This window comes from Manis javanica, chromosome 10 (assembly GCF_040802235.1).
Source record: "Manis javanica isolate MJ-LG chromosome 10, MJ_LKY, whole genome shotgun sequence".
NCBI classification, from domain to species: Eukaryota; Metazoa; Chordata; class Mammalia; order Pholidota; family Manidae; genus Manis; species Manis javanica.
Window position 1 is genome coordinate 45,094,794 of NC_133165.1, and position 27,891 is coordinate 45,122,684.

The following is a 27,891-nucleotide window of genomic DNA, read 5'->3' on the forward strand; positions in this document are numbered from 1 at the left end:
AATGATGGGTGTCTGAGTACAAAAGCCCAGCACTTTTGCCTGAAGTAGGACAAACTCTAAAGTGCTGTTTATACTCCAGAGCTGCTCACACCCTTGGTAGGCTTTTTTCCACACTTGCTAAACTGCATTCTTTACTCCCTTACTGGTTTTTCCTGGGAATACTGCTCTAAAATATCACTTGTATTTCAGTCCTTGACTCAGGTTTAGTTTCTGAGAGAATATGACCTAAGACAGTTTCACTCCTTCTTGACAGGAGGGATTCTTATATAGAGAGAGCATAGTAGTCAGTTTGTCACTTTGATTGGAAGGGACATAAACCCAAGAAGTACTAGCTTAGACAAGAATGGGGGACTTAGAAGGATTCTGGGGTATCTCAAGTAATCACAAGAAAGGGGTACACCTGGGCCAGAGAGGCATCTGAAATTGGAGCATTCTCTTCCCAACTTTATGATTCACTCATGTCTGCTTTATCCTCGGAGCAGTATTTCCAAATAGTTGGAAACAAGGCTGCAAACAGCATCTCTGTCTACTTTCCTCAGGTCTAGCTCTGGTTTGTCCAACTTGGGTCCAAATGGCCACAACTAGGGCAAAAGAGTCAGCACAGTTGAGGTGATTCCTGACGAAGCTCCATGAATCTGTTCTATCCTATGAAGGAGGGGTTGTGGCAGAAGGAAGGAAGGGTGCTGGACAGTGACAAGCTGATGCCCACTGCATAGTTCTTTTGATGAACAGGGCAGTGAACTTAAAAAGGCATATGGCTTACTTGCACAGCAGGATTTGCAGCAGCACTACTTACAGATGCCAAAAGGGGGAAACAACTCAAATGCCCATCAGCAGATGAATGGATAAATTAAATGGGATTTATACACACAATGGATGTTATTTGGCCTCAAAAAGGAAAGAAATTCTGACACATGCTACAACATGAAGGAACCTTGAGGACATTATGTGAAATAAGCCAGTTACAAAAATACAAATATTGTATAATTCTATTTATATGTGGTACCTAGAACAGGCAAATCCATACAGGCAAAAAGTAGAATAGAGGTTACCAGGGGATGGTGGAAAGGGGAATGGGAGTTACTGTTTAGTGAGTACAGAATTTCCACTTGAGATGATGAATAATTTCTCAAAATGGATAGTGGTGATGATTGCACATCTGTGAATATATTTAATGTCAGTGAATTGTACTTAAAAAGGGCTATAATGGTGATTTTCCAGGTTTCCCCAGAGAAACAGAACCAATAGGATGGATATATATATAAGGAGATTTAGGTAACACATTGGCTTGTGCAGTCATGGAGACTGAGAAGTCCAGGCCCAGGAGAACTGAGGTGTAAGTTCCAGTCTGAGTCTGAGAACAAAAGAAGGAGAGGACCAATGTCCCAATTCAAAGACAGTGAGGCAGAGAGAATTGTTTCTTATTCAGCCTTTTATTCTATTCAGGTCTTCAATGGGTTGGATGAGGCCTACCCACACTGGGTAGGGAAATCTGCTTTATTCAGTTCCCTAACTCAGATGTAATCTCATCCAGAAACAACCTCACAGACACATCCAGAAATAATGTTTAACCAAAGACCTGAGCACCCCATGACCAATATTATATAATGTATATTTTACCACAATAAAAAACAAAGGCATTGGCGTGACTTTCACCCATGGCCAAAATAGAGTAACTGGGATGACATTACCCTCCTGCCCAGGACAAAAAAAAAAGACTAAATACATGAAACAATGATTTTGAAGACACCAGACATAAGACAGTGAAGGATAGTGATCCCTGTAAGATGGAAATAGCATGAGTTTGAAACAGCCCCAGCCTATTGCATTGAGAGTTTCCAAGATGCAGCACAGGCAGGGGGAAGGTAGAGCCTGGTGGACTCTGCATTGAGAAGATAGACCTCAGAGTCCAAGAAAACCAAGGCATATAGAGTTCACAGGGAAGACTACCTGGGATGAGAAAGCTGTACACAGAGAGAACTCTAAAGAGCTGCAGAAGACTTCCCTTGAGTATTAGGTGTATGAGTATGAAGAAAGTACATGACACCAGAGAAAGAACTGTGTGAAAGTATTAGTTAGAATAGTGCCTGGAATTCATATAGGATGGTAATGGTCCCTGCTGCCATCCATCCATCCCAGTGAGCTCATACATTATGAAGGAGTTGGCAAAGTACTTAAAGGTCTTGCCTCTACCATAGGGAATAATTAGCCTTAGACTGAGCACTGTTCTGGGCCTGCCTAACAAATCATAAAAGTAACACATGTCCAAGTAATTTCACTATATCCTAGATCAAAGTGCAAGATTTATATGAATAAAAAATATCCAACAACAAAGATGGTAAAACTTACAATGTCTGGCATCCAATAAAAGATTACCAGTTATGCAAAGGGGCAGGAAAACATACTGAGAAGAATAACCAATGAATTATTGAAAGTGACCCAGAACTGGAAGAAATTTTAGAATTAGAGTGACATTAAAATAGTAATTATAACTGAGCTAAATATGTTGAAAAAGTTAAGAGAGACACAGAAGAATAGAAAACTGATTAAAGATGGTGGCATGAGAGGTGAGAGAGAGGCCTCCTTCCAAAACCACATATAATATGAAAATAATTAATACAACTAATCCTGAAAGAGCAACAGGAAAGAGGGCTGCACCATACTGCATACACCTGGAGGAAAGAATAAGCCTCATGGAACAGGGTAATGTACTAAAGCCATGGCCCGGTGAGACCCAAGCCTTCCCCCATCCCAGCTCACTGGCAGGAAGAAAAGAAACGGAGTGGGGAGTGAGTGGAGGCCTGGGACTGCTGAATACCTAACTCCAGAGATCTGCTCTGGGAACACAAACCTACATTTCATGGTGTTCTCATTGATGAGAGGGATTGGAAAGCTAAGACAAGCAGAATACCTGGGGAGACTGAGATTCCAGCTGCTTGTGGAAAACAGGTATCCATATCTGGCTGCTCTGGGACAAAAGAAAGATGGGCAGTCTGAGAGACTTCCTAACAGTGAGAGGGCTGCTAAAGAGCAAGGATTGCACAGACCTTACTGCTCAGGAGAAAGGATAGGTAGACAAAATTGTCCAGGTGCACTCTCTTCAGCAGGTTGGGAACTTTCACGATCTTCTGGCACCCCAGTGCCCTGGCTGGCTTTGCAGCTCCAAGGCCCTCCTCCATTATATGCAGCCTGCTACGCCTTTCTCCCAACCAGCCCCACCTGGCTCACAAACCAGCAAACCCTACCCTGGTGTTAGGCCAACCAGAGGGGAGCCCCACCTATAGCAGCTACAAACGCAAAGCATAGAGGCTTATACCTGTGTGCTCAGCCCACTAGATCAGGCAGTGGAGGCAGGCATAGCAGCCAGGGAAACGGAAACAGCTCTTTCTTCCCCCCAGGCACCAACACCGCTCCTCTGTGACCCCTGACATTGCTCCAGGGGCTGAGCAGCTCCACAGAGTAGAGCTTCTGGGCACTAGAGGGTGCCACATACAAATATGAAGTGTCAAAGGAACTTGGTTCAAAGCAAAATTATGAATACACCTGAGAAAGATTCAAATGAAATTGACCTCAAGAATCTTCCTGAAAGAGATTTCAAAATAAAAATCATAAACATGCTCATGGAGGTACAGAAAAATATTCAAGAATTCAGGAATGAATTCCGGTCGGAGATCCAATCATTATGGAACACAGTATCAGAAATGAAACACACAATGGAAGGTTTTAAAAGCAGATTAGAGAGGGAGGGGCTCAAGATGGTGGCATGAGTAGGGCAGCAGAAATATCCTCCCAAAACCATATGTATTTTTGAAAATACAACAAACACAACTATTCCTAAAACAGAGACCAGAGGATACAGTACAACAGCCACGCTACATCTACATCTGCAAGAACTCAACATCTCATGAAGGGGGTAAGATACGAAGCCGTGACCCGGCGGGACCTGAGCACTCCCCCCACCCTAGCTCATTGGTGGGAGGAAAGAAGTCAGAGTGGGGAGGGAGTGGAAGCACAGGACTACTAAATAACCAGCCCTAGTAATCTGCACCAGGAGCACAGACACACATTGCATGGTGTGCTGGATATTAGAGAAATAGAAGGGTAGGGTCTGAGATGGAGACTATGAGCAGGTCCCCATAGCCGGCCTACCTGGCACAAGAGAAAAGCAGGTACTTTTTAAAAGTCTTAAAGGGACAAGGGCTCAACAGCTAAACAAAATCGTCCCAGCACATTCAGCCCAGAGGCTGGGAATCTTGAGGAACTTCAGGCACCCTAACCCCCTAGGGGTTAAACAGCCCCGAAGCTTCTCAGTGATAAGCAGCCTGCCATTTGTTTCCTCCGGCCAGCGCTGAAAGCAGACTGGCTGACACATCACAGCTTCAGAGCAGCCTGAGAGGCCCCACTCACAGCAACCACACAGAGTCTCCTCCCAGTGTGCAGAAACCAGGACAGGCAGTGGAGGCCAGAACAAGGTCTGGAAGGGATGAAGGGTTGCTGTTCTTGTAAGAGAACACACCCAGGTGCAGCTGCGACTCCCCACAGTGCACTAGGCTATCCTGAGGGTCGCCCCACCCACAGCAGCTCAGGAGATTATCCCAGAGGCTGCTCCCTGTGTGTGGGTAACCAGCACAGGCAGCAGAGAAAAGCAAGGTGACCAACAAGCAGGAAGGGATTTTGTTCTCCCAGCTGACACACACGCCACCTGCCTGCAACCACTTCTAATGCCATGAAAAAAGCAGAAGAATCTGGTCCAATCAAAAATCACTCAGGCAACCCAAGAGACAGGGCCTGGTGAGATAGATATAAACAATCTTCCTGAAAAAGAATTCAAAATAAAGGTCATAACCATGCTGATGGACCTGCAGAGAAATATGCAAGAGCTAAGGGATGAAGTCTGGAGGGAGATAACAGAAATGAGACAATCAATAGAAGGAATTAAGAAAAGACTGGACGAAGTGCAAGAGACTGTTAATGGAACAGAAATCAGAGAATAGGAATGCAGAGAAGCTGAGGCAGAGAGAGATAAAAGGATCTCTAGGAATGAAAAAAATACTAAGAGAACTGTGTGACCAATCCAAACAGAAAAATATTTGCATTATAGGGGTACCAAAAGAAGAAGAGAGAGAAAAGGGGATAGAAAGTGTCTTTGAAGAAATAATTGCTGAAAATTTCCCCAAGCTAGGGAAGGAAATAGTCTCTCAGACCATGGAAGCCCACAGATCTCCCAACACAAGGGACCCAAAGAGGATGACACCAAAACATATAATAATTAAAATGGCAAAGATCAAAGACAAGGACAGAGGATTAAATGCAGCCAGAGAGAGAAAAAAAGATTACCTACAAAGGAAAACCCATCGGGCTATCATCAGACTTTTCAACAGATATGTTACAGGCCAGAAGAGAGTGGCATGATATATTTAATGCAATGAAACAGAGGGACCTTGAACCAAGAATACTGTGTCCAGCACGATTATAATTTAAATATGAAGGAGGGATTAAACAACTTCCAGACAAGCAAAAGTTGAGGGAATTTGCCTCCCACAAACCACCTCTACAGGGTATTTTAAGGGGACTGCTCTAGATGGAAGCACTCCTAAGGCTAAATAGATGTCACCAGAGAAAATAAAATCACACGAAAGAAAGCAGAACAACTACATACTAACTAAAGGCAAAAAATAAAATAAACTATTCACAAAAAGAGCCAAAGAAAACACAAAAGAGTACAGAATAAAACACTGAATATATAAAGAATGGAGGAGGAGTAATAAGAAGGGAGAGAAATAAAGAATCATCAGACTGTGTTTATAATAGCTTAATAAGCGAGTTAAGTTAGACAGGAAGATAGTAAAGAAACTACCCTTGAATCTTTGGTAACCACAAATCCAAAGCCTGCAATGGCAATAAGTACATATCTATCAATAATCACCCTAAATGTAAAGTGAAAGGATGGAAAAATATACTTCATGCAACTAATAGGGAGAAAAAAGCAGGAGTTGCAGTACTTGTATCAGACAAAATAGACTTCAAAACAAAGAAAGTCACAAGAGATAAAGAAGGACATTACATAATGATAAAGGGGAGAGTCCAACAAGAGCATATAACCATTATAAGTATATATGTACCCAACAAAGGATCACTTACATATGTGAAACAAATACTAACAGAATTAAAGGAGGAAACAAAATGCAATTCATTCATTTTAGGAGACTTCAATACACCACTCACTCCAAACAACAGATCCAACAGACAGAAAATAAGTAAGAACACAGAGGCACTGAACAACACACTAGAACAGATGGACTTAACAGACATCTACAGAACTTTACACCCAAAAGCAGCAGGATACACATTCTTCTCAAGTGCACATGGAACATTTTCAAGAACAGATCACATACTAGGCCACAAAAAGAGCCTCAGTAAATTCAAAAAGATTCCAATCATACTAACCAGTTTTTCTCATACCACAAAGCTATGAAATTAGAAATAAATTACACAAACAAAATGAAAAAATCCCACAAACACGTGGAGGCTTCACAACAGGCTCCTAAATAACCAATAGATCAATGACCAAATAAAAACAGAGATCAAGCAATATATGGAGACAAATGACAACATAATTCAACAACATAAAACCTGTGGGACACAGCGAAGACTGTGTTAAGAGGAAAGTATATTACAATACAGGCCTACCCCAGGAAAGAAGAACGATCCCATACAAGCAGTCTAAACTCACAATTAATGAAACTAGAAAAAGAAGAACAAATGAGGCCCAAAGTCAGTAGAAGGGGGTACATAATAAAGATTAGAGCAGAAATAAATAAAATTGAGAAATATAAAACAGTAGAATCAATGAAAGCAAGATCTGGTTCTTTGAGAAAATAAACAAAATAGATAACCCCCTATCCAGACTTATCAAGAAAAAAAGAGAGTCTACACACATAAACAGAATCAGAAATGGGAAAGGAAAAATCACTATGGACACCACAGAAATACAAAGAATTATTAGAGAATATTATGAAAATTTATATGCTAAGAAACTGGATAACCTAGAAGAAATGGACAACTTTCTATAAAAATACAACCTTCCATAGCTGACCCAGAAAGAAACAGAAAATCTGAACAGACCAATTACCAGCAAAGAAATTGAACTGGTAATCAGAAAACTACCTAATAACAAAATTCCTGGACCATATGGCTTCACCACTGAATTTTATCAAACACTTAGTGAAAACCTAATACCCATCCTCCTTAAAGTTTTCCAAAACTAGAAGAAGAAGGAATGCTCACAAACTCATTCTATGAGGCTAGCAACACTCTAATACCAAACCCAGGCAAAGACACCACAAAAAAAGAAAATTACAGAACAATATCCCTGACGAACATAGATGCAAAAATACTCAAAAAATACTATCAAACCAAATTCAACAATACATCAAAAAAGATCATCCATCATGATCAAACGGGATTCATCAAGGGATGCAAGGATGGTACCACATCCAAAAATCCATCAACATCATCTACCACATCAATAAAAGGAAGGGCAAAAACCACATGATCATCTCCATAGATGCTGAAAAAGCATTTGAGAAAATTCAACATCCATTCATGATAAAAACTCAACAAAACGGGTAGAGAGGGCAAACACCTCAACATAATAAAGGCCATATATGACAAACCCACAGGCAACATTATACTTAACAGTGAGAAGCTGAAAGCTTTTCCTTTAAGATCTGGAAGAAGACAAGGATGCCCACTCTCCCTACTTTTATTCAACATAGTAGTGGAGGTCCTAGCCATGGCAATCAGACAACACAAAGAAATGAAAGGCATCGAAACTGGCAAGGAATAAGTTAAACTGTCCCTGTTTGCAGATGACATGATATTGTACATAAAAACCCTAAAGAATCAACTCCAAAACTACCAGATCTAATATCTGAATTCAGCAAAGTTGCAGGATACCAAATTAATACAGAGAAATCTGTTGAATTCCTATACACTAATGATAAACTAGCAGAAAGAGAAATCAGGAAAACAATTCCATCCAGATTGCATCAAAAAGAATAAAATATCTAGAAATAAACCTAACAAAGAAAGTGAAACACTTATACTCTGAAAACTACAAGACACTCATGAGGGAAAATAAAGAAGATACCAGTAAATGGAAACACATCCCATGCTCATGGATTGGAAGACTTAATATTGTCAAAATGGCTATCCTGCCTACGGCAATCTACAGATTCAGTGCAATCCCTATCAAAATACCAACAGCGTTCTTCAACAAACTAGAGCATATAGTTCTAAAATTCATATGGAACCAAAAAAGACTGAATAGCCAAAGCAATCTTGAGAAGGAAGAATAAAGCTGGGGGTATTATGCTCCCCAAATTCAAGCTCTACTACAAAGCCACAGTAATCAATAATTGGTGCTTGCACAAGAACAGATGCATAGACCAAGGGAAAAGACTGGAGAGCCCATATATAAACCCAAGCATGTAATGGTCAATTAATATATGACAAAGGAGCCATGGACATATAATGTGGAAGTAACAGTCTCTTCAACAACTGGTGTTGGCAAAACTGGACAGCTACATGCAAGAGAATGAAAGTGGATTATAGTCTAACCCCATACACAAAAGTAAACTCGAAATGGATAAAAGACTTGAATGTAAGTCATGAAATCATAAAACTCTTAGAATAAAACATAGGCAAAAATCTCAAATATAAACATGAGCAACTTTTTCCTGAGCGCATCTCCTCGGGCAAGGGAAACAAAAGCAAAAATAAACACATGGGATTACACGAAACTAAAAAGTTTCTGTACAGCAAAGTACACCATCAAGAGAACAATAAGGCGTCCTATAGTATGGGAGAATATATTTGTGAACAACAGATCCAACAAGGGGTTAACATCCAAAATATATAAAGAACTCGCACACCTCAACACCCAAAAAGCAAATAAGCTGATTAAAAACTTGGCATAGGATATGAAGAGAAAATTCTCCAAAGAAGAAATTCAGATGGCCAACAGGCACACAAAAAGATGCTCCATATCACTAATCATTAAGGAAATGCAAATAAAAACCACAATGAGATATCACCTCACACCAGTTTGGATGGTCAGTATCAAAAAGACTAAGAACAACAGATGCCGGTGAGGATGCAGAGAAAAGGGAACCCTCCTATACTGGAGGGGATGATATTATGGGTGAATGTTGAACTATTTTGTTGTGTATTTGAAACATCATAAGTTTGTATATCAAGTTACTTTAATTAAAAAAAAAACAAGAACCCAAAGGCTCTTGAAGCCATCCATAAAAGAAAAAGCAAAGCAAACCCAAAGCTAGCAGAACAAAGGAAATAATAAAGATTAGAGCATAGATAAATGAAGTAAAAAATAGTAAAACAATAAACTCAACAAAAAAGTTGATTCTTTGAGGATTTCTTAACTTGACAATTCTGCAGTTAAAAGTGAGAGAAGTCACAAAAAAATCAGAAATGAAAGTGGGGACATTGCTACCAACCTTACAGAAATGAAAAACACTGTAAGGAAATACTACAAATAACTGTACACCAATAAATTAGATGCAAAGTGAGAGTGACAAATTACCAAACTTGATTCAAAAAGGAATAGGAAATCTGAAGAGACCTATAACAAGTGAAGAGATTTTAATTATAATAAAAGTTCTTGCAAGAAGGGAACTCCAATTCCAGATGGCTTCACTGGTGAATTCTACCAAACATTTAAAGAATAACACAAATTTTCCTCAAACTCTTTCAAAAACAAGAAGAAAAAAGGAAATACTTCATAACTCATTCTATAAGGGAAGAATTACCCTGACACCAAAGTCAGACCAAGACATCACCAATTACACACCAATATTCCATTTGGGTACAGATACAAAAATCCTCCAAGAAAATACTAGTAAATCAACTCCAATGGCATATAGACCATGACCAAATGGGATTTATCCCAGAAATGACAAGGTTGTTCAACATACAAAAATTAGTGTATGTGCTCACTTTGGCAGCACATATACTTAAAAAGACAAATAAATAAATAAATATGAAACAATACAGAGAAGAACAAACAGTATAGGCCCTGTGCAAGGATGACACACAAATTTGGAGAGAGTTCCATAGTTTTAAAAATCAATGTAGGCAAGGGAAACAAAAGCAAAAATTAACAAGTGGGACTATATCAAGCTGAAAAGCTTCTGTACAGCAAAGGACACCATCAAAAGAACAAAAAGGCATCCTACAGTATGGGAGAATATATTCATAAATGACAGATCTGATAATGGGTTGACATCCAAAATATATAAAGAGTTCATGCACCTCAACAAACAAAAAGCAATAATCCAATTAAAAAATGGGCAAAATGTTGATATACAAACTTATGATGTTTCAAATACACAACAAAATAGTTCAACATTCACCCATAATATCATCCCCTCCAGTATAGGAGGGTTCCCTTTTCTCTGCATCCTCACCGGCATCTGTTGTTCTTAGGCTTTTTGATACTGACCATCCAAACTGGTGTGAGGTGATATCTCATTGTGGTTTTTATTTGCATTTCCTTAATGATTAGTGATATGGAGCATCTTTTTGTGTGCCTGTTGGCCATCTGAATTTCTTCTTTGGAGAATTTTCTCTTCATATCCTATGCCAAGTTTTTAATCAGCTTGATTAATTCAGGAGCTGAACAGACACTTCTCCAAAGAAGAAATTTAGATGGACAACAGACACATGAAAATATGCTCCACATCACTCGTCATCAGAGAAATGCAAATTAAAACCACAATGAGATATCACTTCACACCAGTAAGGATCGCCACCATCCAAACGACAAACAACAACAAATGTTGGCGAGGTTGTGGAAAAAGGGGTACCCTCCTACACTGCTGGTGGGAATGTAAATTAGTTCAACCATTGTGGAAAGCAGTATGGAGGTTCCTCAAAAAGCTCAAAATAGAAATACCATTTGACCCAGGACTCCCACTTCTAGGAATTTACCCTAAGAATGCAGCACTCCAGTTTGAAAATGACAGATGCACCCCTATGTTTATCGCAGCACTATTTACAATAGCCAAGAAATGGAAGCAACCTAAGTGTCCACCAGTAGATGAATGGATAAAGAAGATATGGTACATATACCCAACGGAATATTATTCAGCCATCAGAAGAAAACAAATCCTACCATTTGCAACAACATGGATGGAGCTACAGGGTATTATGCTCAGTGAAATAAGCCAGGCAGAGAAAGAGAAGTACCAAATGATTTCATTCATATGTGGAATATAAGAACAAAGGAAAAACTGAAGGAACAAAACAGCAGCAGACTCACAGAACCCAAGAAAGGACGAACTGTTACCAAAGGGAAGGGACTGGGGAGTATGGGTGGGAAGGGAGGGAGAAATGGGGGGAGAAGAAAGGGGGCCTTATGATTAGCATGTATAATGTATGTGGGGGCATGGGGAGGGCTGTGCAACACAGAGAAGACAAGTAGTGATTCTACAGCATCTTACTATGCTGATGGACAGTGACTGTAAGGGGGTATGTGGGGGGGACTTGATGATGGTGGGAGTCTGGTAAACATAATGTTCCTCATTTAATTGTAGATTAATGATACAAAAAAATCAATGTTATACATCCATTAGGAGAATGAAGTAAGAAAAACAGATGGTCCTCTCAATTGATGCAGTAACACATTTGATAAAAATCTACATCCTTTCATGATAAAAACATTCAGTAAACCAGGAATAGAAGGGATGCTGCTCAACATGGTAAAATGCATTAATGAAAACCCACAGCTAAAATCCTACTCAATGGTGAAACTCTGAAAACTTTCCCTGTAAGATCAAGAATGCCAACTTTTGCCACAGCTCTTCAAAATTATATGGAAAGTTCTACCCAGAGCAATTAAACAAGGAAAAGAAACAAAAAGCATCCAAATTGGAAAAAAAGAAATAAAACTATCTCTAGTCATAGATGACATTATCCTATATATAGAAAATCTCAAACATTCCACAAAAAAATTACTATTGCTAATAAGTTCAGCAAAGTTTCAGGGTACAAGATTAGCAGACAGAAGTCATCTTCTGTACATCAGCTATAACCATCCAAAACAATAATTGAGAACACAATTCCATTTACAGTATCATTAAAAAGAAGGAAATACCAATGAGGAGGAGCCAAGACGGTGGCTTGAGTAGGGCAGTGGAAATCTCCTCCCAAAACCATACACATACATATATACATATTTTTTTTTCTTGTCATGGTATTTTTTTTGTATCATTAATCTACAATTACATGAGTAACATTACTAGGCTCCCCCCTTCACCAAGTCCCCCCGATAAACGCCATTACAGTCACTCTCCATCAGCATTGTAGGATACTGTAGAGTCACTACTTGTCTTTTCTGTGTTGCACAGCCCTCCCCATGCCTCCCTGCAGATTATACATGCTAATCATAATGCCCCCTTTCTTCCCCCCACCCCCATATCCTTCCTTCTCACTCATCCTCCCCAATCCCTTTCCCTTTGATAACTGTTAGTCCTTTCTTGGGTTCTGTGATTCTGCTGCTGTTTTATTCCTTCAGTTTTTTCTTTGTTGTTATAATCCACACATGAGTGAAATCATTTGGTACTTGTCGTTCTCCTCCTGGCTTATTTCACTGAGCATAATATACCCTCTAGCTCCATCCATGTTGTCACAAGTGGTAGGATATGTTTTCTTCTTATGGCTGAATAATATTACATTGTGTATATGTACCACCTCTTCTTTATCCATTCATCTACTGATGGGCACTTAGTTGCTTCCATTTCATGGCTATTGTAAATAATGCTGTGATAAACAAAGGGGTGCATCTGTCTTTTTCAAACTGGACTGATGCATTCCTAGGGTAAATTCCTAGAAGTGGAATTCCTGGGTAAAATGGTATTTCTATCTTGAGCATTTTGAGGAACCTCCATACTGCTTTTCACAGTGGTTGAACTAATTTACATTCCCACCAGCAGTGTAGGAGAGTTCCAATTTCTCCACAACCTCGCCAACATTTGTTGTTGTTTTATATTTTTAAAAATACAACAAATACAACTATTCCTAAAAGAGAGACCAGTGGATACAGTACAACAACTAGGCTACATCTACATCAGGGAGAACTCAGCATCTCACGAAGGGGGTAAGATATAAGCCATGGACTGGTGGGACCCAAGTGCACTCCCCACCCCAACTCACCAGGAGGAGGAAAGGAGTCAGAACAGGGAGGGAGTGAAAGCCCAGGACTGCTAAACAAGCAGCTCTAGTAATCTGCACCAGGAGTGCAGACACACACTGCATGGTGTGCTGGATATTAGAGAAATGGAAAAGCAAAATCTGTGAGTCCCCGAAACTAGCACCACAGGGACAAAAAAAAAAGCAAGTGCTTTTAGAAAGTCTTAAAGGGGCAGGGACTTCACAGCTAGATGGAAGCATCCCAGCACACTAAGCCCAGATGCTGGGAATCCTGGGGAACTTCAAGCACCCTAATCCCCTGGGCAGCAGTGCAGCTCAGAAGTCCCTCACGGCAGTAACCAGCCTGCCAGTCAGTCCCCTGGCTGGCACGGCCCCTGACACAGTGGTCCAGCAGCTGAAGAGCTGCAGTGGAGCAGCCATTCCCCCAGCAGCCTCCCAGAATCTCCTCCTGGTGCACAGCTGCCCGGGCTAAACCCAAAGGCCGCTGTTGGCATGCAGCTGCCTGGCACAGGAAGAAGAAACTGGGGCAAGGCATGACAGGGCATCCCTCTTCCTGGAGAGCACACCTGGCATGCAGACCACTCTCTGCAGGGCTCTGGGCTACCCTGACAGTGACCCTGCCCATGGCAGCTTAGGTGATTAATCCGGAGGCTGCTGCAGGATGGTAGGTAACAGATACAGGCAGTGGAGAAGGGCAAGGTGACCAGCAAGCAGGAAAGGACTTTGTTCTCCCAGCTGACACAGGTGCTACCTGCCTACAGCTACCTCTATCACCATGAAAAGGCAGAAGAATCTGGTCCAGTCCAGAATTACCCAGACAACCCCTGAGAAAGGGCCTGGAGAGATAGATTTAACCAATCTTCCTGAAAAAGAATTTAAAATAAAGGTCATAACCATGGTGATCGACCTGCACAGAAATATGCCAGAGCTAAAGGATCAAGTTAGGAGGGAGAAAACAGAAATAAAGCAATCTCTGGAAGGACTTAAGAGCAGACTGGATGAGGTGCAAGAGGCCGTTAATGGAATAGAAATGATAAATAATGATAAAGGGGTCAGTCCAACAGGGATACAGAGAAGCTGACACAGAGAGAGATAAAAGGATCTCCAGGAATGAAAGAATATTAAGAGAATTGTGTGACCAATCCAAACGGAACAATATTCACATTATAGGAGTACCAGAAGAAGAAGAAGAAGAAGAGAGAAAAAGGGATAGAAAGTGTATTTGAAGAAATAATTGCTGAAAACTTCCCCAAACTGGGGGAGGAAATAGTCTCTCAGACCATGGAGGCCACAGAACTCCCAACACAAGGGACCAAGGTGGACGACACCAAAACATATAATAATTAAAATAACAAAGATCAAAGACAAGGACAGAGTATTAAAATCAGCCAGAGAGAGAAAGAAGGTCTTCTACAAAGGAAAACCCATCAGGCTCTCATCAGACTTCTCAACAGAAACCTTACAGGCCAGAAGAGAATGGCATGATATACTTAATGCAATGAAACAGAAGGACCTTGAACCAAGAATACTGTATCCAGCATGATCATCATTTAAATATGAAGGAGGGACTAAACAATTTCCAGACAAGCAAAAGTTGAGGGAATTTGCCTCCCACAAACCACCTCTACAGGGTATTTTAGAGGGACTGCTCCAGATGGAAGCACTCCTAAGGCTAAATAGATGTCACCAGAGAAAAATAAAATCACACCAAAGAAAGCAGACCTACCAAATACTAAATAAAGGCAAAAAATAAAATCAACTATGCACAAAAGGAGTCAAAAGGAAACACAAAGGAGTACAGATTAATACACCTAACATATAAAGAACGGAGGAGGAGAAATAAGAAGGGAGAGAAATAATGAATCATCAGACTGTGTTTATAATAGCTTAATAAGCAAGTTAAGTTACACGGTTAGATAGTAAAGAAGCTACCCTTGAACATTTGGTAGCCAGGAATATAAAGCCTGCAATGGCAATAAGTGCATATCTTTCACTAATCACCCTAAATGTGAATGGACTGAATGCACCAATCAAAAGACACAGAGTAATAGAATGGATAAAAAAGCAAGATCCACCTATATGCGGCTTACAAGAGACTCACCTCAAACCCAAAGACATACACAGACTAAAAGTCAAGGGATGGGAAAAGATATTTCATGCAAAAAATAGGGAGAAAAAAGCAGGCGTTGCAGTACTGGCATCAGACAAAATAGACTTCAAAACAAAGAAAGTAACAAGAGATAAAGAAGAACATTACATAATGATAAAGGGGTCAGTCCAACAAGAGGATATAACCATTACAAATATAGAGGAGCATCAACATATGTTAAACAAATACTAACAGAATTAAAAGAGGAAATAGAATGCAATGCATTCATTCTAGGAGACTTCAACACACCACTCACTCCAAAGGACAGATCCACCAGACAGAAAAAAGTAAGGACACAGTGGCACTGAACAACACACTAGAGCAGATGGACTTAACAGACATCTACAGAACTCTACACACAAAAGCAGCATGATACACATTCTTCTCAAGTGCACATGGAACATTTTCCAGAATAGACCACATACTACACCACAAAAAGAGCCTCAGTAAATTCAAAAAGACTGAAATTCTACCGACCAACTTCTCAGACCACAAAGGCATAAAACTAGAAATTAATTGTACAAAGAAAACAAAAAGGCTCACAAACACATGGAGGCTTAACAACATGCTCCTAAATAATCAATGGATCAATAATCAAATTAAAACAGATATCCAGCAATATATGGAGACAAATGACAACATCAGCATAAAGCCCCAACTTCTGTGGCATACAGTGAAGGCAGTTCTAAGATGAAATCATATAGCAATCCAGGCATGTTTAAAGAAGGAAGAATAATCCCAAATGAATGGTCTAAAGTCACAATTATTGAAACTGGAAAAAGAAGAACAAATGAGGGCCAAAGTCAGCAGAAGGAGGGACATAATAAAGATCAGAGAAGAAATAAATAAGATTGAGAAGAAAAAAACAATAGAAAAAAATCAATGAAACCAAGAGCTGGTTCTTTGAGAAAATAAACAAAATAGATAAGCCCCTAGTCAAACTTATTAAGAGAAAAAGAGAATCGACACATCAACAGAATCAGAAATGAGAAATGAAATCACGACGGACCCCCAAGAAATACAAAGAATGATTAGAGAATACTATGAAAATCTATATGCTAACAAGCTGGAAAACCTAGGAGAAATGGACAACTTCCTAGAAAAAGACAACTTTCCAAGACTGACCAAGGAAGAAACAGAAAATCTGATCAGACCAATTACCAGCACAGAAATTTAATCATCAATCAAAAAACTACCCAGGAACAAAACCCGTGGGCCACATGGATTCACCACTGAATTTCATCAGACATATAGAGAAGACATAATACCCATTCTCCTTAAAGTTTTCCAAAAAATAGAAGAGGAGGGAATACTTCCAAACTCATTCTATGAAGCCAGCATCACTATAATACCAATACCAGGCAAAGACCCCACCAAAAAAGAAAATTACAGACCAATATCCCTGATGAACATAGATGCAAAAATACTCAAAAAAATATTAGCAAACCGAATTAAAAAATACATCAAGAGGATTATACACCATGATCAAGTGGGTTTCATCTCAGGGATGCAAGGATGGTACAACATTCAAAAATCCATCAACATCATCCAACACATCAACAAAAAGAAGGACAAAAACCACAGGATTATCTCCATAGACGCTGTAAAAGCATTTGACAAAATTTAACATACGTTCATGATGAAAACTCTCAACAAAATGGGCTTAGAGGGCAAGTGCCTCAACATAACAAAGGCCATATATGACAAACCCACAGCCAACATCATACATAACAGAAAGAAGCTGAAAACTTTTCCTCTAAGATCGGGAACAAGACAGGGATGCCCACTACCCCCCCCCCACTGTTGTTCAATGTAGTACTGGAGGTCCTAGCCATGGCAATCAGACAAAACAAAGAAATAAAAGGCATTCAGATTGGTAAAGAAGAAGTCAAACTGTCACTATTTGCAGATGGCATGATATTATACATAAAAAACCCTAAAGAAGCCATTCCAAAACTACTAGAACTAATACCTAAATTCAGCTAAGTTGCAGGATACAAAAGTAATATGCAGAAATCTGTGGCTTTCCTATACACTAATGATGAGCTAACAAAAAGAGAAATCAGGAAAACAATTCCATTCACAATTGCATCAAGAAGAATAAAATACCTAGGAATAAACCTAACCAAGGAAGTGAAAGACCTATACCATGAAAACTACTAGACACTCTTAAGAGAAATTAAAGAGAACACTAACAATAGAAACTCATTTCATGCTCTTGACTAGGAACAATTAATATTGTCAAAATTGCCATCTTCTGTAAAGCAATCTACAGATTCAATGCCATCCCTATCAAAATACCTACAACATTCTTCAATGAACTGGAACAAATAGTTTTCAAATTCATACAGAACCACAAAAGACGCCAAATAGCCACAGCAATCCTGAGAAGGAAGAATAAAGCAGGGGCATCTCGCTTCCCAACTTCAAGCTCTATTACAAAGCCACAGTAATCAAGACAAGTTGGTACTGGCACAAGGACAGACCCACACACCAGTGGAACAGAATAGGGAATCCAGATATTAACCCAAGCATATACAGTCAACTAATATATGATAATGGAGTCATGGACATACAATGGGGAAATGACAGCCTCTTCAACAGCTGGTGTTGGCAAAACTGGACAGCTACATGTAAGAGAATGAAAATGGATCATTGTCTAACCCCATACATAAAAGTAAATTTGAAGTGGATCAAAGACATGACAGTAAGCCATGAAACCATAAAACTCTTAGAAAAAAAAATAGGCAAAAATCTCTTGGATATAAACATGAGTGACTTCTTCATGAACATATCTCCCTGGGCAAGGGAAACAAAAGCAAAAATGAACAACTGGAACTACATCAAACTGAAAAGCTCCTGTACAGCAAAGGACACCACCAATAGTATGGGAGAGTATATTCATAAATGACAGATCTGATAAAGGGTTGACATCCAAAATATATAAAGAGCTCATGCACCTCAACAAACAAAAAGCAAATAATCCAATTAAAAAATGGGCAGAGAAGCTGAACAGACACTTTTCCAAAGAAGAAATTCAGATGGACAACAGACTCATGAAAAGATGCTCCACATTGCTTGTCATCAGAGAATATCACCTCACACCAGTAAGGATCACTACCATCCAAAAGACAAACAATGACAAATGTTGGCAAGGATGTGGAGAAAGGGGAACCCTCCTACACTGCTGGTGGGAATGTAAATTAGTTCAACGGTTGTGGAAAGCTGTATGGGGATTCCTTAAAAAACTCAATATAGAAATACCATTAGGATTTTTGGAGCCAAGATGGCGGCGTGAGTAGAGCAGCAGAAATCTCCTCCCAAAACTACATTTATCTGTGAAAATATAAAAAAGACAACTCTCCCTAAAATAGAGACCAGAGGACACAGGACAACATCCAGACCACATCCACACCTGTGAGAACCCAGCGCCTCACAAAGCGGGTAAGATACAAGCCCGGCCCAGCGGGACCTGAGCGCCCCTTCCCCCCATCCCCAGCGGGAGGAGAGGAGTCAGCAGGGAGGGATCCCAGGACTGCTGAACACCCAGACCCAGGATTCCGGACCAAAGCACAGACACAGTGCATGCGTGGGGTGCTGGATACTAGGGAAACAGGTCCTGACCGGTGAGCGGGTGCCTGAGGCTGATGCCGGAGAACGAAGAAACGGGAGTGGCTTTTTTTTTTTTTTTTTTTTTTGGTGAGTGCTTTTTGGAAGCATTAAAGGGACAGGGACCCCAATACTAGGGAAACAGGGCAGCAAGACCGGTGAGCAGGTGCCTGAGACCGGTGCCTGAGGACAAAGAAAATCGCGTGTTTTTCCTTTTTTTTTTTTTTCTTTTGTTGTTGCTGTTGTTGTTTTGGTTTGGAGAGCGCTTTTTGGAAGTCTTAAAGGGGCAGGACAGGGCACTTAGCCCAGAGGGAGGGAATTTATGGATCTCTGGGCACTCTAACCCCCTGGGCAGCAGGGAGCACAGAGGCCCTTTATGGAAATAAATAGTCTCCCAGCCGCTCCCCCTCCAACGGAGCTTCACCATTTTGAAGGAGCAGCCCGAGCCAGGCCACGCCCACAGCAACAGCAGAGATAAACTCCATAGCAACTGGGCAGGAAGCAGAAGCCCTGTCTGTGCACAGCTGCCAAGCACAAGCCACTAGAGGTCGCTATTCTCCCAGGAAAAGGCTACAAACCAACAAGAAGGAAAGCTCATCCAGCTGTCACTCGTACCAGCTCTGCAAACTATCTCTATCACCATGAAAAGGCAAAACTACACGCAAAGATCACAGAGACAACACCTGAGAAGGAGACAGACATAACCAGTCTTCCTGAAAAAGAATTCAAAATAAAAATCATGAACATGCTGACGGAGATGCAGAGAAAAATGCAAGAGCAATAGGATGAAGTCTGGAGGGAGATCACAGATGTCAGGAAGGAGATCACAGAAGTGAAACAAACCCTGGAAGGATTTATAAGCAGAATGGGTAAGATGCAAGAGGCCATTGAAGGAACAGAAACCAGAGAACAGGAACGTATAGAAGCTGACATAGAGAGAGATAAAAGGATCTCCAGGAACGAAACAATACTAAGAGAACTATGTGACCAATCCAAAAGGAATAATATCCGTATTATAGGGGTACCAGAAGAAGAGAGAGGAAAAGGGATAGAAAGTCTCTTTGAAGAAATAATTGCTGAAAACTACCCCAAACTGGGGGAGGAAATAATTGAACAGACCACGGAAATACACAGAACCCCCAACAGAAAGGATCCAAGAAGGACAACACCAAGAAACATAATAATTAAAATGGCAAGGATCAAGGACAAGGAAAGAGTTTTAAAGGCAGCTAGAGAGAAAAAGGTCACCTATAAAGGAAAACCCATCAGGCTATCATCAGACTTCTCGACAGAAACCCTTCAGGCCAGAAGAGAATGGCATGATATATTTAATGCAATGAAACAGAAGGGCCTTGAACCAAGGATACTGTATCCAGCACGACTATCATTTAAATATGATGGCGGGATTAAACAATTCCCAGACAAGCAAAAGCTGAGGGAATTTGCTTCCCACAAACCACCTCTCCAGGGCATCTTAGAGGGACTGCTCTATATGGGAGCACTCCTAAAAAGAGCACAGAACAAAACACACAAGATATGAAGAATGGAGGAGGAGGAATAAGAAGGGAGACAAGAAAAGAATCTCCAGACAGTGTATATAACAGCTCAATAAGCGAGCTAAGTTAGGCAGTAAGATACGAAAGAGGCTAACCTTGAACCTTTGGTAACCACGAACCTAAAGCCTGCAATGGCAATAAGTACATATCTCTCAATAGTCACCCTAAATGTAAATAGACTTAATCCACCAATCAAAAGACACAGAGTAATAGAATGGATAAAAAAGCAAGACCCATCTATGTGCTGTTTTCAAGAAACTCACCTCAAACCCAAAGACATGCACAGACTAAAAGTTAAGGGATGGAAAAACATATTTCAGGCAAACAACAGCGAGAAGAAAGCAGGGGCTGCAGTACTAATATCAGACAAAATAGACTTCAAAACAAAAAAAGTAACAAGAGATAAAGAAGGACACTACATAATGATAAAGGGCTCAGTCCAACAAGAGGATATAACCATTCTAAATATATATGCACCCAACACAGGAGCACCAGCATATGTGAAACAAATACTAACAGAACTAAAGAGGGAAATAGACTGCAATGCATTCATTTTAGGAGACTTCAACACACCACTCACCTCAAAGGATAGATCCCCCGGGCAGAAAATAAGTAAGGACACACAGGCACTGAACAACACACTAGAACAGATGGACCTAATAGACATCTATAGAACTCTACATCCAAAAGCAACAGGATATATATTCTTCTCAAGTGCACATGGAACATTCTCCAGAATAGACCACATACTAGCTCACAAAAAGAGCTTCAGTAAATTCCAAAATATTGAAATTCTACCAACCAATTTTTCAGACCACAAAGGTATAAAACTAGAAATAAATTCTACAAAGAAAACAAAAAGGCTCACAAACACATGGAGGCTTAACAACATGCTTCTAAATAATCAATGCATCAATGAACAAATCAAAATAGAGATCAAGGAATATATAGAAACAAATGACAACAACAACACAAAGCCCCAACTTCTGTGGGACACAGTGAAAGCAGTCTTAAGAGGAAAGTATATAGCGATCCAGGCACACTTGAAGAAGGAAGAACAATCCCAAATGAATAGTCTAACATCACAATTGTCGAAACTGGAAAAAGAAGAACAAATGGGGCCTAAAGTCAGCAGAAGGAGGGACATAATTAAGATCAGAGAAGAAATAAACAAAATTGAGAAGAACAAAACAATAGCAAAAATCAACGAAACCAAGAGCTGGTTCTTTGAGAAAATAAACAATATAGATAAGCCTCTAGCCAAACTTATTAAGAGAAAAAGAGAATCAACACAAATCAACAGCATCAGAAATGAGAACGGAATAATCACGACTGACTCCACAGAAATACAAAGAATTATTAAAGACTACTATGAAAACCTATATGCCAACAAGATGGAAAACCTAGAAGAAATGGACAACTTTCTAGAAAAATAGAACCTCCCAAGACTGACCAAGGAAGAAACACAAAAGTTAAACAAACCAATTATGAGCAAAGAAATTGAAACGGTAATCAAAAAACTACCCAAGAACAAAACCCCGGGGCCGGACGGATTTACCTCGGAATTTTATCAGACACACAGAGAAGACATAATACCCATTTTCCTTAAAGTGTAACAAAAAACAGAAGAGGAGGGAATACTCCCAAACTCATTCTATGAAGCCAACATCACCCTAATACCAAAACCAGGCAAAGACCCCACCAAAAAAGAAAATTACAGACCAATATCCCTGATGAATGTAGATGCAAAAATACTCAATAAAATATTAGCAAACAGAATTCAACAGTATATCAAAAGGATCATACACCATGACCAAGTGGGATTCATCCCAGGGATGCAAGGATGGTACAACATTCGAAAATTCATCAACATCATCCACTACATCAACAAAAAGAAAGACAAAAACCACATGATCATCTCCATAGATGCTGAAAAAGCATTTGACAAAATTCAACATCCATTCATGATAAAAACTCTCAGAAAAATGGGAATAGAGGGCAAGTACCTCAACATAATAAAGGCCATATATGATAAACCCACAGCCAACAGTATACTGAACAGTGAGAAGCTGAAAGCATTTCCCTGAGATCGGGAACTAGACAGGGATGCCCACTCTCCCCACTGTTATTTAACATAGTACTGGAGGTCCTAGCCATGGCAATCAGACAAAACAAAGAAATACAAGGAATCCAGATTGGTAAAGAAGAAGTTAAACTGTCACTATTTGCAGATGACATGATATTGTACATAAAAAACCCTAAAGACCCCACTAAAAACTACTAGGACTGATATCGGAATAAAGCAAAGTTGCAGGATACAAAATTAACACACAGAAATCTGTAGCTTTCCTATACACTAACAATGAACCAATAGAAAGAGAAATCAGGAAAACCATTCCATTCACAATTGCATCAAAAAGAATAAAATACCTAGGAATAAGCCTAACTAATTATAGATCTGCTTTGTTTATGTAACTGTATTCCTATTATGTTAATATGTGTGCGCAATTTAGTTAGTAGTTTAAAACCTATACATGCTTAAGTTACTCTACAAGAAGATATGTCAAAGAAATAATCAATCCTCCCATGTTTTCTTCCATCTGCTACCTCTATAGGATTTCTTCTTCCTTCCTAATTACAACCCTTAAATAGAATTCGTGCCTCATATCGAATTTACCGAGTATCATAATTCCTCCAAGTGGTAAAGATACCTCAAGACAAATGCTGGGCATAGAAGCCACAGGGCATAAATCTGCAAAGAAGTAAAAAGCTAACCTTTTCAAACAATATGGCTTCTCTCTCACTTACCAACTTTACATCTCCCTGTATGGCCCCGGAAGACGACTGGTTAGCCAGAGATGGGTAAGATTCCTCAAGGGAGGAACAACCTAAGACAGGCACACTCGCAGGAGGGCCATCAGGTGAGAAATTGGGGATCAACAGTGGTGAAGCTTAGAACCTCCCCCCTCCCCCCTGTTTTGAGAGAAATCTTCTGCATCTGTGGATGTTTTAATGCCCTTGTCTAGCTTGGATTAACACATAGTCTACAGGCACACACCTGATCATCTACAATTGCTCTCTTACAACACTAAACTATGTTTTCTACCTTTATCTTGCATCTACCTACCACTTCAGCATTTTATTAAAAATAATAATAATAATAAAGGGAGAAATGTGGGATCCACATATAAATCAAATATAAAAATCAAGCGAATATTCATATTTGACCTGATTGTTTATAGTTCATAATGCGTGATCAAAACTGAAAGTTTCTGTGATGACTGCCCCTGTACTGTTCACCATGTAAGAACTTATTCACTATGTAAGAATTTGTACACCATGTAAGAACTTGTTCGTTATGTTTCAGAAGATTGGAGACTGACGAGAATTAGGCTTGAGATGGATTTATGATTGTGCATTAAGCATTGACTCCCCTATACAGAATTTTATTGTTGTTAACAACCATTTGATCAATAAATATGAGAGATACCCTCTCAAAAAATTTTTTTCAAATCAAAGAATCAATAAATTATAAATTATGGAATAAAAAAAAAAAGAAATACCATTTGACCCAGGAATTCCACTCCTAGGAATTTACCCTAAGAATGCAGGAGACCAGTTTGAAAAAGACATATGCACCCCTATGTTTATCACAGCACTATTTACAATAGCCATGAAATGGAAGCAACCTAAGTGTCCATCAGTAGATGAATCGATAAAGAAAATATTGTACATACACACAATGGAATATTATTCAGCCATAAGAAGAAAACAAATTCTATTATTTGAAACAACATGGATGGAGCTACAGGGTATTAATGCTCAGTGAAATAAGCCAGGCGGAGAAAGACAAGTACCAAATGATTTCACTCATCTGTGGAGTATAAGAACAAAGAAAAAGACTGAAGGAGCAAAACAGCAGCAGACTCACAGAACCCAAGAATGGACTAACAGTTACCAAAGGGAAAGGGATGGGGGAGGACGGGTGCAAAGGGTGGGATAAGGGGGTGGGGGAAAGAAAGGAGGCATTATGATTGGCATGCATAATGTGTGTGGGGGGCGTCACGTGGAAGGCTGTACAGCACGGAGAGGACAGGTAGTGATTCTACAGCATCTTACTACGTTGACGGACAGTGACTGCAATGGGGTATGTGGGGTGAACTTAGTGATGGGGGGAGTCTAGTAAACATAATTTTCCTCATGTAATTGCAGATTAATGATACCAAAATAAAAAATAAAGAAATAGAATAAAAATATAAATATATAAGGAAATACCTTGGAATAAATTTTTAATCAAAGATGCAAAAGAGTTGAATGCTGAAAATCACAAAACATTGTTGAGAGATAAAGAAGACCCAAATTAATGCCAAGACATCCTTCGTTTTTAGATTGGAAGATTTAATATTGTTAAGATGGCAATACTGTTAGTGGAGGCAGCTAGATAGACATGAACAGGAGGGGAGAAAGGAGGGGGACAGACCACCCAGTTTCTACCCAGTCTCCACCCAGACTTCCCTGTCTCCCTTATGCCAACCCCATTTGCAGTTCAGCACAAACTCATAAGTATAAATACTGGTCACTAGGACCTTCCCAATTTTAGATCATATGCACTTAAGGGAGCATTGTTGCTTCTGTTCCCGGGGCCATCATAACATCATTATATCATTTATATTACAGTTTTGGGCCCACCATGAGTTTCTCTTAGATGCTCATGAGACAAATGACAAACAAAAACTTGCAAAAAGAAGCTAAAAGGGAGGGAACAAGGTGATCCAAAAGATAGTGTGAAAAATGACAAAATGGGAAGGAAGCATCCAAATAATCCCCCATAAAAGACACAATGTAAAAATCAGCCTGTTCCTCTGTCTCTGGAGCTTACTTTCCTTTCACTTTACTAAATAACCCCCCACCCCTGCAGCTTTAACTCCCTATCAGTTCTCTCAACTGAATTCTTTCCTTGAAGGAGACAGAATACAAGTACTGATTAATTCGACAGTCCACCTCCCGGTAACAATACTACCCTAAATGATCTATAGATTCAGTGTAATATCTATAAAACTCCAATGGGTTTTTGAGTAGAAATGGAAGAGCAAACCCTCAAATTCACGAATCCCAAAGGGACCCAAAGAGCCAAAAGTTTTGAAAGAGAATAAGTTGAAGAATTCACACTTCCCAATGTCAAAACTTCCTAGTGCTATAGAAATCAAAACACTGTAGTACTAGTATAGGGATAGACGCAGATCAGTGCAATAGAAATGGAAGTCCAGAAATAAAGCCATACATCTGAGGTCAAATGATTTTTGTAGGGGTACCAAAAAGTTCAATATGGAAAAAAATGCTGTTGGGACAACTGGATATCCACATGCAAAAGAATAAAGCTGGATCCCTACCCACATCATAGATAAAAATTAACTCCAAATGGATCAACAACCTACATGAAAGAGCTAAAAGCATAAAACTCTTAGAAGAAAATAAAGTGGTAAATATTCATGACCTTGGAATGAATGGAGTCTTATTTATGACTCTAAAAGCATGAATAATAAAAGAAAAAAATAGACAAATTGGACTTACGGCAGGCATTTACAGCTGTAAATTTTCTAAGCACTGGTTTAGCTGCATCTCATATGTTTCGGTATGTAATGTTTTCATTTTCATTCATTTCAAAATATTTCCTAATTTTCATTGTAATTTTTTCTTTGATTAATTGATTTTTTAAGTGTTTTGCTTAATTTCCATGTATTTGTATATTTTTCAAATTTCCTCCTGTTATTGCTTCATAATTTCATTGTACTGTTATGAAAGCTGTATGATTCATTTTTCACTGTCAGTGGATGAAATATCAAATCATTTGCATTTATGGATGATTTGCAATATGAAATCATTACATTGTACCCCTGTAAATAATATAATATTACAACATTGATTGTACCACAAAAGAAGTTGTATGGTTCAATACTTTTAAATTTACTAAGATATGTTTTGTGACCTAATATATGGTCTCTCCTGGACAACATTCCATATACACTAGATTAAAAAGTATATTCTGCTGCTGTATGGAGTATTCTCTAGAATTCTGTCAAGTCTGGTTGGTGTATCATATTCAAGTCCTCTATTTTCTTCTTGACCATCTGTCTAGTAGCTCTATCATTAATAGTGGGTACAAAATTATCCAATTATTATTGTTGAATTGTCTATTTCTGTCTTCAATTCTATCAGAAACACTGTCAACCAAGAATTCTATTATCCTGGAAAAATTATCCTTTAAAAATTAAGGCGAAATAAAGCTTCTGTACAGTAAAGGACACCATCAGTAAAACAAAAAGACATTCTATAATATGGGAGAATATATTCATAAATGACATATCTGATAAGGGGTTGACATCCAAAATATATAAAGAGCTCATGCACCTCAACAAACAAAAAGCAAATAATCCAATTAAAAAATGGGCAGAGAAGCTGAACAGACACTTTTCCAAAGAAGAAATTCAGATGGACAACAGACACATGAAAAGATGCTCCACATTGCTTGTCATCAGAGAAATGCAAATTAAAACCACAATGAGATATCACCTCCACCAGTAAGGATCACCACCATCCAAAAGACAAACAACGACAAATGTTGGCAAGGATGTGGAGAAAGGGAAACCCTCCTACACTGCTGGTGGGAATGTAAATTAGTTCAACCATTGTGGAAAGCAGAATGGAGGTTCCTCAAAAAACTCAAAATAGAAATGCCATTTGACCCAGGAATTCCACTCCTAGGAATTTACCCTAAGAATGCAGGAGCCCAGTTTGAAAAAGACATATGCACCCCTATGTTTATCACAGCACTATTTACAGTAGCCAAGAAATGGAAGCAACCTAAGTGTCCATCAGTAGATGAATCAATAAAGAAGATGTGGTACATATACACAATGGAACATTATTCAGCCATAAGAAGAAAACAAATCCTATTACTTGCAACAACATGGATAGAGCTAGAGGGTATTATGCTCAGTGAAATAAGCCAGGTGGAAAAAGACAAGTATCAAATGATTTCACTCATATGTGGAGTATAAGGACAAAGGAAAGACTGAAGGAACGAAACAGCAGCAGACTCACAGAACCCAAGAATGGACTAACAGTTACTAAAGGGAAAGGGACTAGGGAGGATGGGTGGGAAGGGAGGGATGAGGGGGAAAAGGGGGCATTATGATTAGCACACATAATGTAGGGGAGGGTATGGGGAAGACAGTAAACACAGAGAAGATAAGTAATGATTCTGTAGCATCTTACTATGCTGATGGACAGTGACTGTAATGGGGTATGTGGGGGGGACTTGATAATAGGGGGAATCCAGTAACC

At 39.4% G+C, this 27,891-nt stretch overlaps 1 long non-coding RNA gene and 1 other non-coding gene across 2 annotated transcripts in view; one reads left to right on the plus strand and one right to left on the minus strand.

Annotated features, from left to right (window-relative positions):
* The window catches only part of LOC140844065 (uncharacterized), a 67,574-nt gene that overhangs the window by 22,477 nt on the left and 17,206 nt on the right, over window positions 1-27,891 (minus strand). The gene's annotated exons all lie outside the window — the stretch shown is intronic.
* On the plus strand, window positions 10,035-10,145 carry LOC118972629 (U6 spliceosomal RNA). The gene has a single exon (XR_005061682.1). It is a non-coding gene; the product is annotated as a U6 spliceosomal RNA (small nuclear RNA).